The following is a 12448-nucleotide window of genomic DNA, read 5'->3' on the forward strand; positions in this document are numbered from 1 at the left end:
CATTATAATTATTTTTGTACTTTCTTCTAATAATTCAAGAATTCCTGAAAGATAGGGCTTTATTTTATTCAGCTTCATATTATGGTTTCCGATACATAGTAGATAGACCATTATAGAAAATGTTTTAATAAAATTGTGGGGTACTGTTGGGCAACTGGCTTGGCCACATCTCACTGAACCAATTAGGTTAATCCTTAAATAAAGTGACAAAGGCCAGGGAGTTTGAAACCATTGCCTGAATTTTTGTACTGGATTATCTCAGAAAAATCCTGAGGGATATACTCACATGTATGTCCTTAAACATGTAGAGGGAGATATGAGTGGTCAGCCATGGGCAGACAAACTTTATAGAGGAAGATGTAGGGAGATTTGAGCATATGTGAGAATACATAATTTATAAACATAATCAACATTATGAAAAATGGTAAAATAATAGTATGGAGAGAATTTGTAGACTGGTAGGTAAGAGAGTTAGTAGGAGGCATTGAGTGATATAGGTAGTGTGGTATAAGCAATTTTGTCTAAGAAATAGGAATAAAGAGAGTGAGCCAGGTTTGAAATAAGTCAAATAATAAATTTGGCTTTGTGTAACATGTATGTAACTGATTAAGATGAACTTTTGATAGTTCTTTATTTGTTGTTAAAGTTTAAAATAGTTTAAAGTTTAAAACCTCATGTTTATGTTAATGTTTATATTTGTCTCTCTAAATAGATTATTAGCTTATTGAGACTGGCAGCAGTGCAACTTAAACTTCATTATGTCTCCTTTGCTTTGCTTTGAGGATTTAGTGAATGCCAACTGATGAATTTTGTTGATCAGCAAAGCACCTGATAACCTTTCACTCAGAGGCTAATAAGTATGCTTGGCCTCCCAAACGTCTTGTTAAGAGTGGAATCAGACTCAGTTTAGTTTCAGAATCTCAGAACATTTTTAAAAAGAGGTGTGAGCCAATAAGAAGGAAGAGAAGAAATTTATCAGGAGCTTACCTGTTATCAAGCCCTTATAATGAGCTTGCTCCACAAATAAGGTAATGATACAGTTTGCAAAATAAAATAGTATAATTCTAATTTATTGTTATAGTTACTACTGTTGCTGTTACACCCATTTTTAGATCCGTTGTAAACCTCCTGAATATCACTCTGAAGAAATAATTCTTTTCTTTTTTTTCCAGAAAATCTTGAATTATTTTGTGTGTGTCCTCATGAAATGTGTAATACTTTGTGTGCTGTATGTTTTTTATAATTGAATTTATTTTATTTTTTTATTATTGGGGTATAGTTGTTTTACAGTGTTGTATTAGTTTCTACTGTACAGAGTAGTGGAGTTCCCTGTGCTATACAGCAGGTTCTTATTAGTTATCTATTTTATACATATTAGTGTATATATGTCAATCCCAACCTCCCAATTCATCCCACTGACACCCCCCCCACCCCCAGCTTTCAATAAGTTTTCTTTTCTTTTCAATAAGTTTTAGAAGTAAGTAAGGAGACAGTTGTGGAACAGGTTGCTGTAGATGTTTGTTGATAATCTAGTGTACTGAGAAAGTAGCCTTCCATTCCTAATTTACTGAGTGATTTTTATCAGCAATGAGTGTTGGAGTTTGTCAAAAATTTTTTCTGCATCAATTGAGATAATTGTACTTTTTTTCTTTTTTCTTTTGTTAATATGGTGAACTACATTGATTTATTTTTAAATGTTAAACCCAACCTTGCATTCCTGGGATAATCCTACTTTGTCATGGCATTATTTTTTAATATTTTGCTGAATTAGATTTGCTAAAATTTAGTGAAAGATTTTTGTGTCTGTGTTCATGAGGTATATTGCTCTATAGTTTTCTTTTTTTGTAATATCTTTGGTTTGGGGATCAGGTAATGTTGGCCTCATAGAATGAATTGAGACTTGTTTCCTCTTCTTTTATGTTGTAGAAGAGTTTGTATATCTAGCCCTATAGTGTTCTGTATGAGAAAATTTTTTCTTTTTTTACTATAAGTTAAATTTTTTGCATAGGTATTATAGATATATTTCTTCTTGAGTGAGCTTTGGTAGTTTTTGTCTTTCAAGGAATTTGATCATTGCCTCTAAGTGGTCAGATTTATTTACAAAAGGTGTTCACAGTATTCCCCTTAGTAACGTTTTAATGTTTCCAGGATCTGTAGTTACAACTCCTGTTTAATTTTGATATTGGAAATTTGTATATTATCTTTTTTCCTGATCAGTATGAATAAAGCTTTATCAATTTTATTGATGTCTTCAAAGTACAACATTTTGGTTTCATTGTTTGTCTTTATTGTTTGCCTGATTGTATTTTATTGATTTCTGCTCTTTATTTTCTTCCTTCTTCCCTGTTTGGGTTTAATGTATTCTTCTTTTCTTAGTTTCTTGAAATGTAAGCTTTTGTCTGCTAAAAACTTTGTTGCTTTATTTGGCTCCCAGAAGCAGTCCTCTGCATGTGTAAGTCCAGGTTCTTGGCTTCATGCATGGAACATCAAATAACAAACGTACAAGGCTCAGCGGCTACAGAAGGTAAACTCACCACTCTAAGGTTCTTCCCTCTCTGGAATTAGGTCCTTTTCCTTCAGTTTTTGCTTTTTCAGCAGCTGTTTGCTCCTTGGTAGTGATTACTTATGTATATTATTCAGTTTACCAGTTTAATGTGAGGGTGCTAGTTGGCTTCCAGCTACTCTTCCAGCCCAGAAGTGGACCTTCCTTAAGTGGATTATGTTTGAGTGTTCAGTAATTTGGTCGTCTTCTAGGAGTGCATATTGGTTCCCAAAAGCAAGTTATTCCAAGCTCACCTAATTTTTTTTTTGAAGTTAGTTCTCATAATTGAATAGCAGAATGCCATAGGCATACAATCTCAGGAAGACAGTTTTTTAAACCTTTTATGCTATGCCTGTGGCCAGGATGGAAAAATATAAGATGAATGGTAATATATTTAAGGGGATTTGTAGCTGATTGAAATACTTATAATAAAGACTATTGACAGATTTGTGCCAGTTGTAAGGGAAAGTTTTAGTTTAATATTTTTAGTAATTATTTTAATGAAAACAAGGCATGGTTTAAAATTTTTGTTTTGTGAAGGAATAAAAAAAATTTGTTTCTCTTGATGGAAGACACCTAAAAAAAGATCTTGATGAGTTAAAAAGATCTTGATTGTTTTTACCTGACTGTGTACTTCAGAACTACCTGATTTAAACTACAGATTGTTTAAAACAGGGGTCCCCAACCCCTGGGCCACAGACTGGTACCAGTCCACACAGCAGGAGATGAGTGGCTGGTGAGTGAGTGAAGCTTCATCTGCCTTTCCCCATGGCTCGCATTACTGCCTGCACCATCCACCCCTCCCCCCACCCTACCCCCCACCCCCCATGGAAAAAGTGTCTTCCAAGAAACTGACGAAACTGGTCCCTGGTGCCAAAAAGGTTGGGGAACGCTGCTTTAAAATATAGAAATACTTGGATTCCAGTCTGTATACGTACTGCATCAAAATCTTAAGGATGGACTGGGTTGGGAAAAATTTTTTCAAAACAGGATTCTAAAGATTGTGATGGAGGGACTTCCCTGGTGGTCCAGTGGTTAAGAATCCTCCTTCCAGTGCAGGGAACGCGTGTTCAATCCCTGGCCTGGGAACTAAGATCCCACATGCTGTGGGGCAACTAAGCCCGTGGGCCACAACTGCAGAGCCCACGCGCTCTGGACCCCAAGCGCCACAACTAGAGAGAAGCCTGCATGCCACAAGAGATCCTGTGTGCCACAACTAAGACCCGATGCAGCCATAAATAAATATTTAAAAATGAACAAAAAAATAATATTGTTTTTCCATTGTTGCTTTTAATAATTTTTCTTTGTCTTTAATTTTTGTCAATTTGATTACTATGTGTCTCGGCGTGTTTCTCCTTGGGTGTATCCTGCCTGGGACTCTCTGTGCTTCCTGGACTTGGGTGGCTATTTCCTTTCTCATGTTAGGGAAGTTTTTGACTGTTATAATCTCTTCAGACATTTTCTCGGGTCCTTTCTCTCTCTCTTCTCCTTCTGGGACCCCTATAATGTGAATGTTGTTGCGTTTAATGTTGTCCCAGAGGTCTCCTAGGCTGTCTTCATTTATTTTCATTCTTTTTTCTTTATTTTGTTCCATGGTAGTGAAATCCACCACTCTGTCTTCCAGGTCACTTATCCGTTCTTCTGCCTGTTATTCTGCTATTGATTCCTTCTCGTGTCTTTTTCATTTCAGTTATTGTATTGTTCATCTCTGATTGTTTGTTCTTTTATTCTTCTAGGTATTTGTTCTTTAATTCTTCTGGGTCTTTGTCAAACATTTCTTGCATCTTCTCCATCTTTCCCTTCATTCTTTTTCCGAGGTCCTGGATCGTCTTCACTATCAGTATTCTGAATTCTTTTGGAAGGTTGGCTGTCTCCACTTCATTTAGTTGTTTTTCTGGGGTTTTATCTTGTTCCTTCATCTGGTACATAGTCCTCTGCCTTTTCATTTTGTCTATCTTTCTGTGAATGTGATTTTTGTTCCACAGGCTGCAGGGTTGTAGTTATTCTTGCTTCTGCTGTCTGCCCTCTGGATGAGGCTATCTCAAAAAAATAATAATGATTGTGATGGAAACTTCCAGTTAAGAATTATGAATTATATGTAGTGGTATGCTGAAGCTGTCTCACATAGGCTTGTGATGATTATCTGCATCTCTTCCCAATCCTGTGTTCAGTGTTGGTAGCTTGAAATTGGCCATGATGGGAGTATTTACATTATAGAAATTGGCAAATGCTACAGATTAGTCCCGTCAAATTGGAGAACATTTACCAACACACTACTAGTTAAATGTAATAGAATGGGTTAGATGTGAAGTTTAAAAAAACTGTAGGATGGAAGAATGGGAGCATAATTACAGTTAATATTAAAAAAAAACCCTTAGGGATTTACCTGTTTCTTTGATTTGAGCCAGTAGTAAGATATAACTTTCAAAAAACGTTAATGCTTTATATTAAGTTGTGTAGAACAGACAAAAGTAATAATACTACTATGCAAAGCCCTAATCAGACCATCCTTTTCCTGGAGTATGAGGAATGATTATAGGTGCTATGTTTTTAAAAGGATATTGAACTTTTCTAGAAATGAACCACTAGTATATGGAAATGAGTTTGAAAACTGTTCTAGGGGTAAATGAATGAAGAAAAGTTGAGCATAGAGTACTTAGAGTAGCTCTGATGATGAACAAGAATAAGAATTATTTTATATGACCTAGATAAGTTAGAACTTGGATTGGTGGGTATGGAGTGGCATATTTTGCTTGTTAGAACTTTCAAATAATTAAAATTACCCTAAAGTTAAACTGACTGAGATATACTGAGTTGGGAATTGGTTGTCAGGTGGTTACTATACACAGTTATTGGAGGGAATTTTTGCATTTGGTAGGAAGCTGGACTAGATCAGTGATTTTTAACCATGGTTGCGTATTGGAATCACCTGGGGAACATTAAAAACAAAACAAAAAAACCCTCAGTATACAGGCTGTATCCCAAATTGACTAAATCAGAATCTTGGGACTTGGGCATCTGTATATTTTAAAGCTCTTTAGGTCATTATTATGTGAAGCCAAGTGTGAGAATCCCTGGATTAGACAAACTGTAATATATTTTCCAACTTAATTTTCCAACATAATTTTGACCATTGGATGGTAACACTTTGTTTTCCTGGAATAGATTGTGAATAATCTACATTTATAAAATATTTAGAAGACCTGGGATATATAGGTATCTGGGAAATGTGTAGACATAGACTTATTGAATCTAAGAACAGAGGGTCTGATTCTGGAAACACTAGTGAAACATTTGTACGATAATTTCATAATGATTAGTATTAAAATAATTGATTTAAAGTCCAACATGTTTAAGTTGAAACGTATTTAAAAATTATGGAACAATAAAGGAAAAAGTTGAATATATTTAGAGTTTTATTTCCTATTTCACATTTTTAAATGTGATGACGATATTAGCAAGATGTTAATCATTGTTGAAGCTGGGCTTTGGGCATGTTGGGGCTTATATTATTCTCTACTTTCTGCTTTATTAATTTTGAAATTTCAATAAATAGTTTTTAAAAACCCAGACTAATGCTATTCTTATAATACATTGAAAGGGTATGCATAGCTGGTTTGTCCTGAAAACATAACACATTAGAATTCAGTAGTTTCCTCTTTTAAAATTGCTTACTATGTAATTTTATGCTGTTACAGTCTTTCTAGGAAAAACAAATTATTGGTACATTAGATTGTTTGATTGGAGCAGAGACCTTTGGAAGCTCACAAAGCTCCATGAAATTCTGTCAATGAGAATATTAATACCTGAAGTAAGAAAGTAGATTATATTAGCTAATAATATGCAGAGAGAGAATGTTTCCCCTATGGCCAGAAAAACCTCTGGAGTGCAGAGCTCAGCGTTAAGAATGGTTGTGCTAATTCCTGCTTCTTTTTTATGCATTAGTAGACTGTAGGGGTCATGCTTAAAGTAATGAATGAAATGATGAATAAAATCCCTGTTCCCCTGGGTGGAGGTGGTGTGAGGGGAAGACTCTTTTTCCTTCCCCTACCACCCTCTCTTGAGTTCCTTTCTTGATTTCCTTTTTCCTCTACTTCTGTGCCCACTGCCTCTCTGTATCTCTCTTTCTTAGTATTTTTCCCTTTTACCTGCCCCTTCTCTGTCCTGATATCTGGGTCTATCCTTGCCTGTCTTTCTCTTTCTTCCTGACAGTTTCTCCTTGTCTCTCTGACTCACTCTTTCCCCCTTTTTCTCTCACTTTCTTTCTAATGCTGTCGTACCCTTTCTGATCCTCTCTTCTGTGTTTACCCCCCATCTGTCCATCTGCTTCTGTCTGTTTCTCTCTCCCGCCATCAGTATCTCCCTGTCCTTGACTGTTCATCAGTCTGTTTCTCTGTCTGTCTGCCTTTTGGTCTTTCTCTTCATCTGACAGTTTGTCTCTTGTTCATCATTTTGTCTCTCCTTATTTGTCTTTCTCTCTTTGTGCATCTGTCTTCCTCTCACCATCTGTCTCTGTCTCTTCCTGTTTTTGTGGTTTTCTTTTTATTGTTCTCTCTGCTGTGTTCTGTTCTAAGCTCTCCTTGTTGCTCACGCTCTCCCAAACCTCCTGTCTGTGCCTCACTCTCTTTCTCTCCATTGCTTATTATCTGTTACTTGTTCACTCTCTATTAATAACCTTTTACTCATTCTTTTATAGAGTAGTCATTGTTAATATTTTATGTACCTGAGGTGCCCAAACTGTGCACAGAGATATTTTACATTTCTGAGGGAAATACAGCATTACTTGACATCTGTTGGAAACTGCTCAAACTACTGGCACTAAGTAGTTCACAATTTCATTGTTAGATCTCACTGCCTTCCTTTTGATGTTATATATTTGTGAAGATGAATTTTCAGTGGCTTTTGAGATAAAATGCAAGTACTGTATGAAAACTACTGAAATCAGGGAATGAAGATGGTGGTGTCCAATGTGATATCAGTGTTTGAGAAGGTAGGTAGTGCCCAACACGACACAAATACTTATTAACTTATTTTGACCTAACCATTTAGTAAATGGAAAGTATTAGGTGTTTTCCTGGGTCTGAGGTCACCATGATAAAATTACTGGGACAGATTGTGGTATGATTCAAGTAGGTTCTGAAACTGTTTCCAAAGTGGATACAAACCGAGGTATATTATGTGACCCATGGTTATAATGGGGGACTTGATAAAAGCACAAATCCCTTGTATGGAACACACTTCAAGTTAAGAGGTGAGTGTAATTCCTGAATATAGTTCCTGAGTAGGAAAAACTCACTTCTCCTGTGTGTCACTACTTGCCCAGAACACTTCATTTCTGATGCTTCTGGTCACCAAATGTATGCCTCCCACCCCCTAGCAGTTCTCTGTGATACCAGCTAGTTGTCCTATAATTCCATTCAATTCTGACACTACCTATTTGGAGTTAGTGTCAGATCCCACAAGTTAAGGACTCAGTCGCATGAGACTGGCCCAACATTCCCCCCACTTCAGACGCCAATCCCAGGTTGTCATCTGTTCTTCTGACTGAATGACTATAAATCAGGGTTCCCACAACCCCCTCCTTGGGTCCTATAATTTGCTAGAGTAGCTCACAGAACTTAGGGAAACACTTACTTAATGTTTACTGGTTTATTATAAAAGGATATGATAGAGGATACAGATGAACATCTAGATGGAAGAGATACATAGGGCAAGGTGTGTGAGAAGGAGTGCAGAACTTCCATGCCCTCTCCAAGCACACCAGTCTCCTAGCAACCTGGAAGCTTTCTGAACCTCGTACCTTTGGGATTTTTATACAGACTTCATATCATGTAGGCATGATCCATCACTGACTCAATTTCCAGCACTTCTCCCTTTCCTGAAGGGGAGGGAATGGGGCTGAAAATTCCAAGCTTCTAATCACAGCTTGGTCTTTCTGGTGATCAGTTGCCATCCAGGAGCCCACCAAACATTGCATCATTGGCAGAAAAGATGTTCCCATCACCCAGGAAATTCCAAGGGATTTAGGAGCTCTGTGTCAGGAACCAGGATCAAAGGCCAAACATTAGAACAGAAGATGCTCCTAATGCTCTTGTCACTTAAGAGATTGCAAGGGTTTTAGGAGCTCTGTGCTAGGAACCAGGGAAAGAGATATGTGTGTGTGTGTGTGTGTGTGTGTGTGTGTGTGTATGTATATATATTTTTTCTATTATTTCACAGTTCCCAAAATGTATCATCTTAAAGTTTTCCTATTGACCTAGAGCAGAACTTTGGTAATTATGTGATTCTAATCACTCTTAGTTCTTAGAGTACATCTCTTTTTTTGGTTCTGTGTGCAATTTACTACCCTCTATGCCCAAAGACTTAACAGCCACTTTTCTCCAGTAGTTGTCCTGGTATACTAACCATCAGCTGTAGGTCTCCTTGGATCAGCTGTAATCAGAGACCAAATTTAGGGATGTCACAGTGCCTGTGTGACTGTGGAATAAATATGTCTTACCACCATCATTTCCTCTTGATTATAGTGTTAGACTGTCTTTGTTCAGGTGACTCTGCCAACTTATGTTCTATCTTTTTATGGCTGTCAGCCTGAGTACATCTATGTTGTATTTATAACAGTTCTTTAGTTTTATATCTGAAATCTTTCTCTCAGGATAAAAGGTTTCTACTGGACTTTTACTCCATCAAATTTTGTTAATTTTTGCAAGTTCACATCAACAATCATTTGTTTGGCTTTGAGATTATGCTTTATGTATTATAATTAACTCTGAGATGCTTTCCAGTTACATAATTTATGGTTTTATGATGGCAGATCTATAACGTTTGCATTTTTCTAGAAACTGATGCATATTAAATTCTTTTAACACTGGCAATTACAAAATGCATTCTTGAATTATTAACTCTATTACAAAATATTACTTTTATTCCCCAGTAGAACCTTAGGACCTTTATCTTTCACCCTCCACTTTTTATATGGTTGTTGCACATTTTGGTTCTACACATATTTTATAAATTTATTTATTTATTATTTATTTTTGGCTGCATTGGGTCTTCTTTGCTGTGTGCGGGCTTTCTCTAGTTACGGTGAGTGCGTAAGCTTCTCATTGTGGTGGCTTATCGTTGCGGAGCACGGGCTCTAGGCACATGGGCTTCAGTAGTTGTGGCTTGCGGACTCTAGAGCGCAGACTCAGTAGTTGTGGCGCACGGGCTTACTTACTCTGCGGCATGTGGGATCTTCCCGGACCAGGGCTCGAACCCGTGTCCCCTGCATTGGCAGGCAGATTCTTAACCACTATGCCACCAGGGAACTCCCACCTTGATATTCTTAAAAGGGTATTTAAAAGTCAAAATAATCCTTCTGAATACTTACTGTTTCATTTTCAATTCAAAAATGAAAGGATCTTTAAAATAGATTATTTATAAAGTCCTTCTCTTATAAATCCAATATCTGAATGATCAGTGAGTCTGCGTTATGGTTTGTTTTTTTTCTCTTGGTTATCATGTTTTCTTGCCTATTTCATTATATGCAGAACATTGTATTGATATATATAAAAGAAGCTTAGAGAATTCAGATGATGTCATCCTTGACTAGGGAGGATTCTCCCTTTTCTCTGTTAGGCAGATAGGTGAGTGGCTGAGTACCTCAATCCAGTCAGGGATTGAGCCAGGTTTGAGCTTGGGTGCACTTTTCATAGTTTCACTAAAACTATAGTTGGTCTTTTTCCTAAGCCCTGGTGATTTTGATTGAGAACCTGGCTTATCTCTGTCCCCTTGGCCCTGAAATGCTGTAGGAAATCAGCTCTGCTTTTCAGAGGTTCTCAGCCCTCCTGCCACCCATGTACCTTTAAAACCTGGCAGATGTCTTGAGGAGCAAGTGTACTGATGTGAGTTATGTACTTGAGGCAAGGCCCCTCCCTCTGTCAGGCTTTTGTGTCCTAAACTACTATACCCTCAAGTTTTATCCCATATAACTACTAGAAGCTTTGTGGGTTTCTTTTTCCCCCATCACAGATTCCCTGTCTGGGTCAAAGCCAATCCATAGCCCATGCCTAAGTCAGAAATTAGTGAGTTTGGAAACAAAAAAGCAACTGGTGATCATCAGCTCTACTCTGAACAGTTTTCCTTGGTCTATAAGTCTTTGTGGCTCCCACAGCTCTCTGTTACTTGTACAAATAAGATTTTAAAACTTATCCAGCCTTTTCTAGTTGTTGCATTGTAAGTGTTTGTTTTGACCTACTACATTCTTATTGAAAGTAGGAGTTTGTAATTATTTTTTTGAATTAAAAGGATGCTATAGTGAGTCATTTTTTAAAATATAAGCTTATTTCTCACATATAATACGATTTAGATGAATCATTTATCTGTCCTCATATACATTTTTTGACCTTTACTCTAGTAAAATCAGTCATTTTTTTGTTCCTCAAGATACAGAATATATTAATGATTGCAGAGGTGACTTCGGTAGGGAAGGGTAGCAGCAGATGTAACATAAATTTTGCAAAGGAGCTGTTGGACAGATGTAATGAGAAAAGACAAGTAAGCGGGAATTGAAGATTGTGCTCACTGTAAAGTAAGCATTTTTGAAGATTTTTGAAGTCAGAATATTCTAAAGAATCAAAAGTTCCAGTAAGGCATAGTTTCTCTCCTCCAGATGCTTTATTCTAATTGGGAGATTTGAGTTTAGGACTGAGTATATTTTAAGTGCCATTTGAAAAAAGGACATGCAACAGGTAAGTTTATTGATAAGAAGATGGTAGGGAGAAACAGTATATATAATTGGTCTGGCTGAAAGGTCAAAAAATGATATTTTCTTATACTAGTTCTTTCTTAGTAGTTAAATCATTTTATTAGTCTTTCATTCTTTTAGCATTATTTATTGAGTACTTGTCCTATGCGAGGAGATAAAATTGTAAGTAAGACAGATAACGTCCCTGTAATTGTAGAGTTTATAGTCTAATAGAGAAGCATCAGAATGGTACTCAACTCTGTTTGTAATAAGGAATCTGAGAAAGTACAGGGTTCTTTGTGAGTGTATGGTGGAAAATTTGATGAATTGGGGGGTGGATAATTTGAGAGGGTTTCTTTGAGGAAGTGGCCTTTGAATTGAGGGATGTAGAGGAATTAACTGGCAAGGAGTATAATTAAGGAGTTTTTATACATTGTAGGACTGGGTTCAAAGATATATCCCAAATGTGAGAATACCTAAAAATGCAGTCTAAACTAATAAGAACCTGCTGTATATTAAAAAAAAAAAAAATGCAGTCTAGACATCTCTCACAAAAGTCTCTGCTATGGAATTTAATCAAATAATTAATTTACATTATTCTTGCATACTACAAAAATGTGTACATTTCTTAAGTAGAGTATGTTACATGATTTTCATTGCAGCAGGCAATCTTGTGGGACATACACCTTTTTTTAGGTGTTTAACAAATTTCTTAATAACTGGAAAAACAATGTAAAAATTTGACTTTAGCAGTTTACTCATTTATCAAATACATAATGCATATTATAAATTTGATACCATCTATTACAAAAGTTAAAATTTATTAGGCTCTACACAGATAGGCCTTAATATTGGCAGCCATCAGTTAATTAGTCATCAAAATAAATATAGATTCCACTGGAGTTTTGGAAATTTATTTTGGTTCTAGCTCTACCTTGTAGAAACTTTCCCATATTAGGGAAAGTTTAGATTGTTAAATTTACTTTTTTTTTGGCTTTGTTTTATTTGGCTAAGCAAAGGAAGCAGCTATAAACTTTTCTGCAGAAATAATTAAATAAACCTTTAGAAATCAAGATTAACCTGTTCAGTAGGCACTCTAGTATAAATTCTGTTGACTTTTATACCAACTTTGTTTCTGCTACCCTTGTAAATCACCTCGAATTGTATCCTATTGAAAGTTG

The 12448-nt window shown here is 36.3% G+C and overlaps 1 protein-coding gene across 2 annotated transcripts in view; it reads left to right on the plus strand.

The window, feature by feature from the left end:
- Positions 1–12448, plus strand: part of XPR1 (xenotropic and polytropic retrovirus receptor 1) — a 203362-nt gene that overhangs the window by 54715 nt on the left and 136199 nt on the right. The window lies entirely within an intron of this gene.

Source organism: Grampus griseus (assembly GCF_964374135.1).
Source record: "Grampus griseus genome assembly, chromosome: 1".
In the NCBI taxonomy this organism is placed as follows: Eukaryota; Metazoa; Chordata; class Mammalia; order Artiodactyla; family Delphinidae; genus Grampus; species Grampus griseus.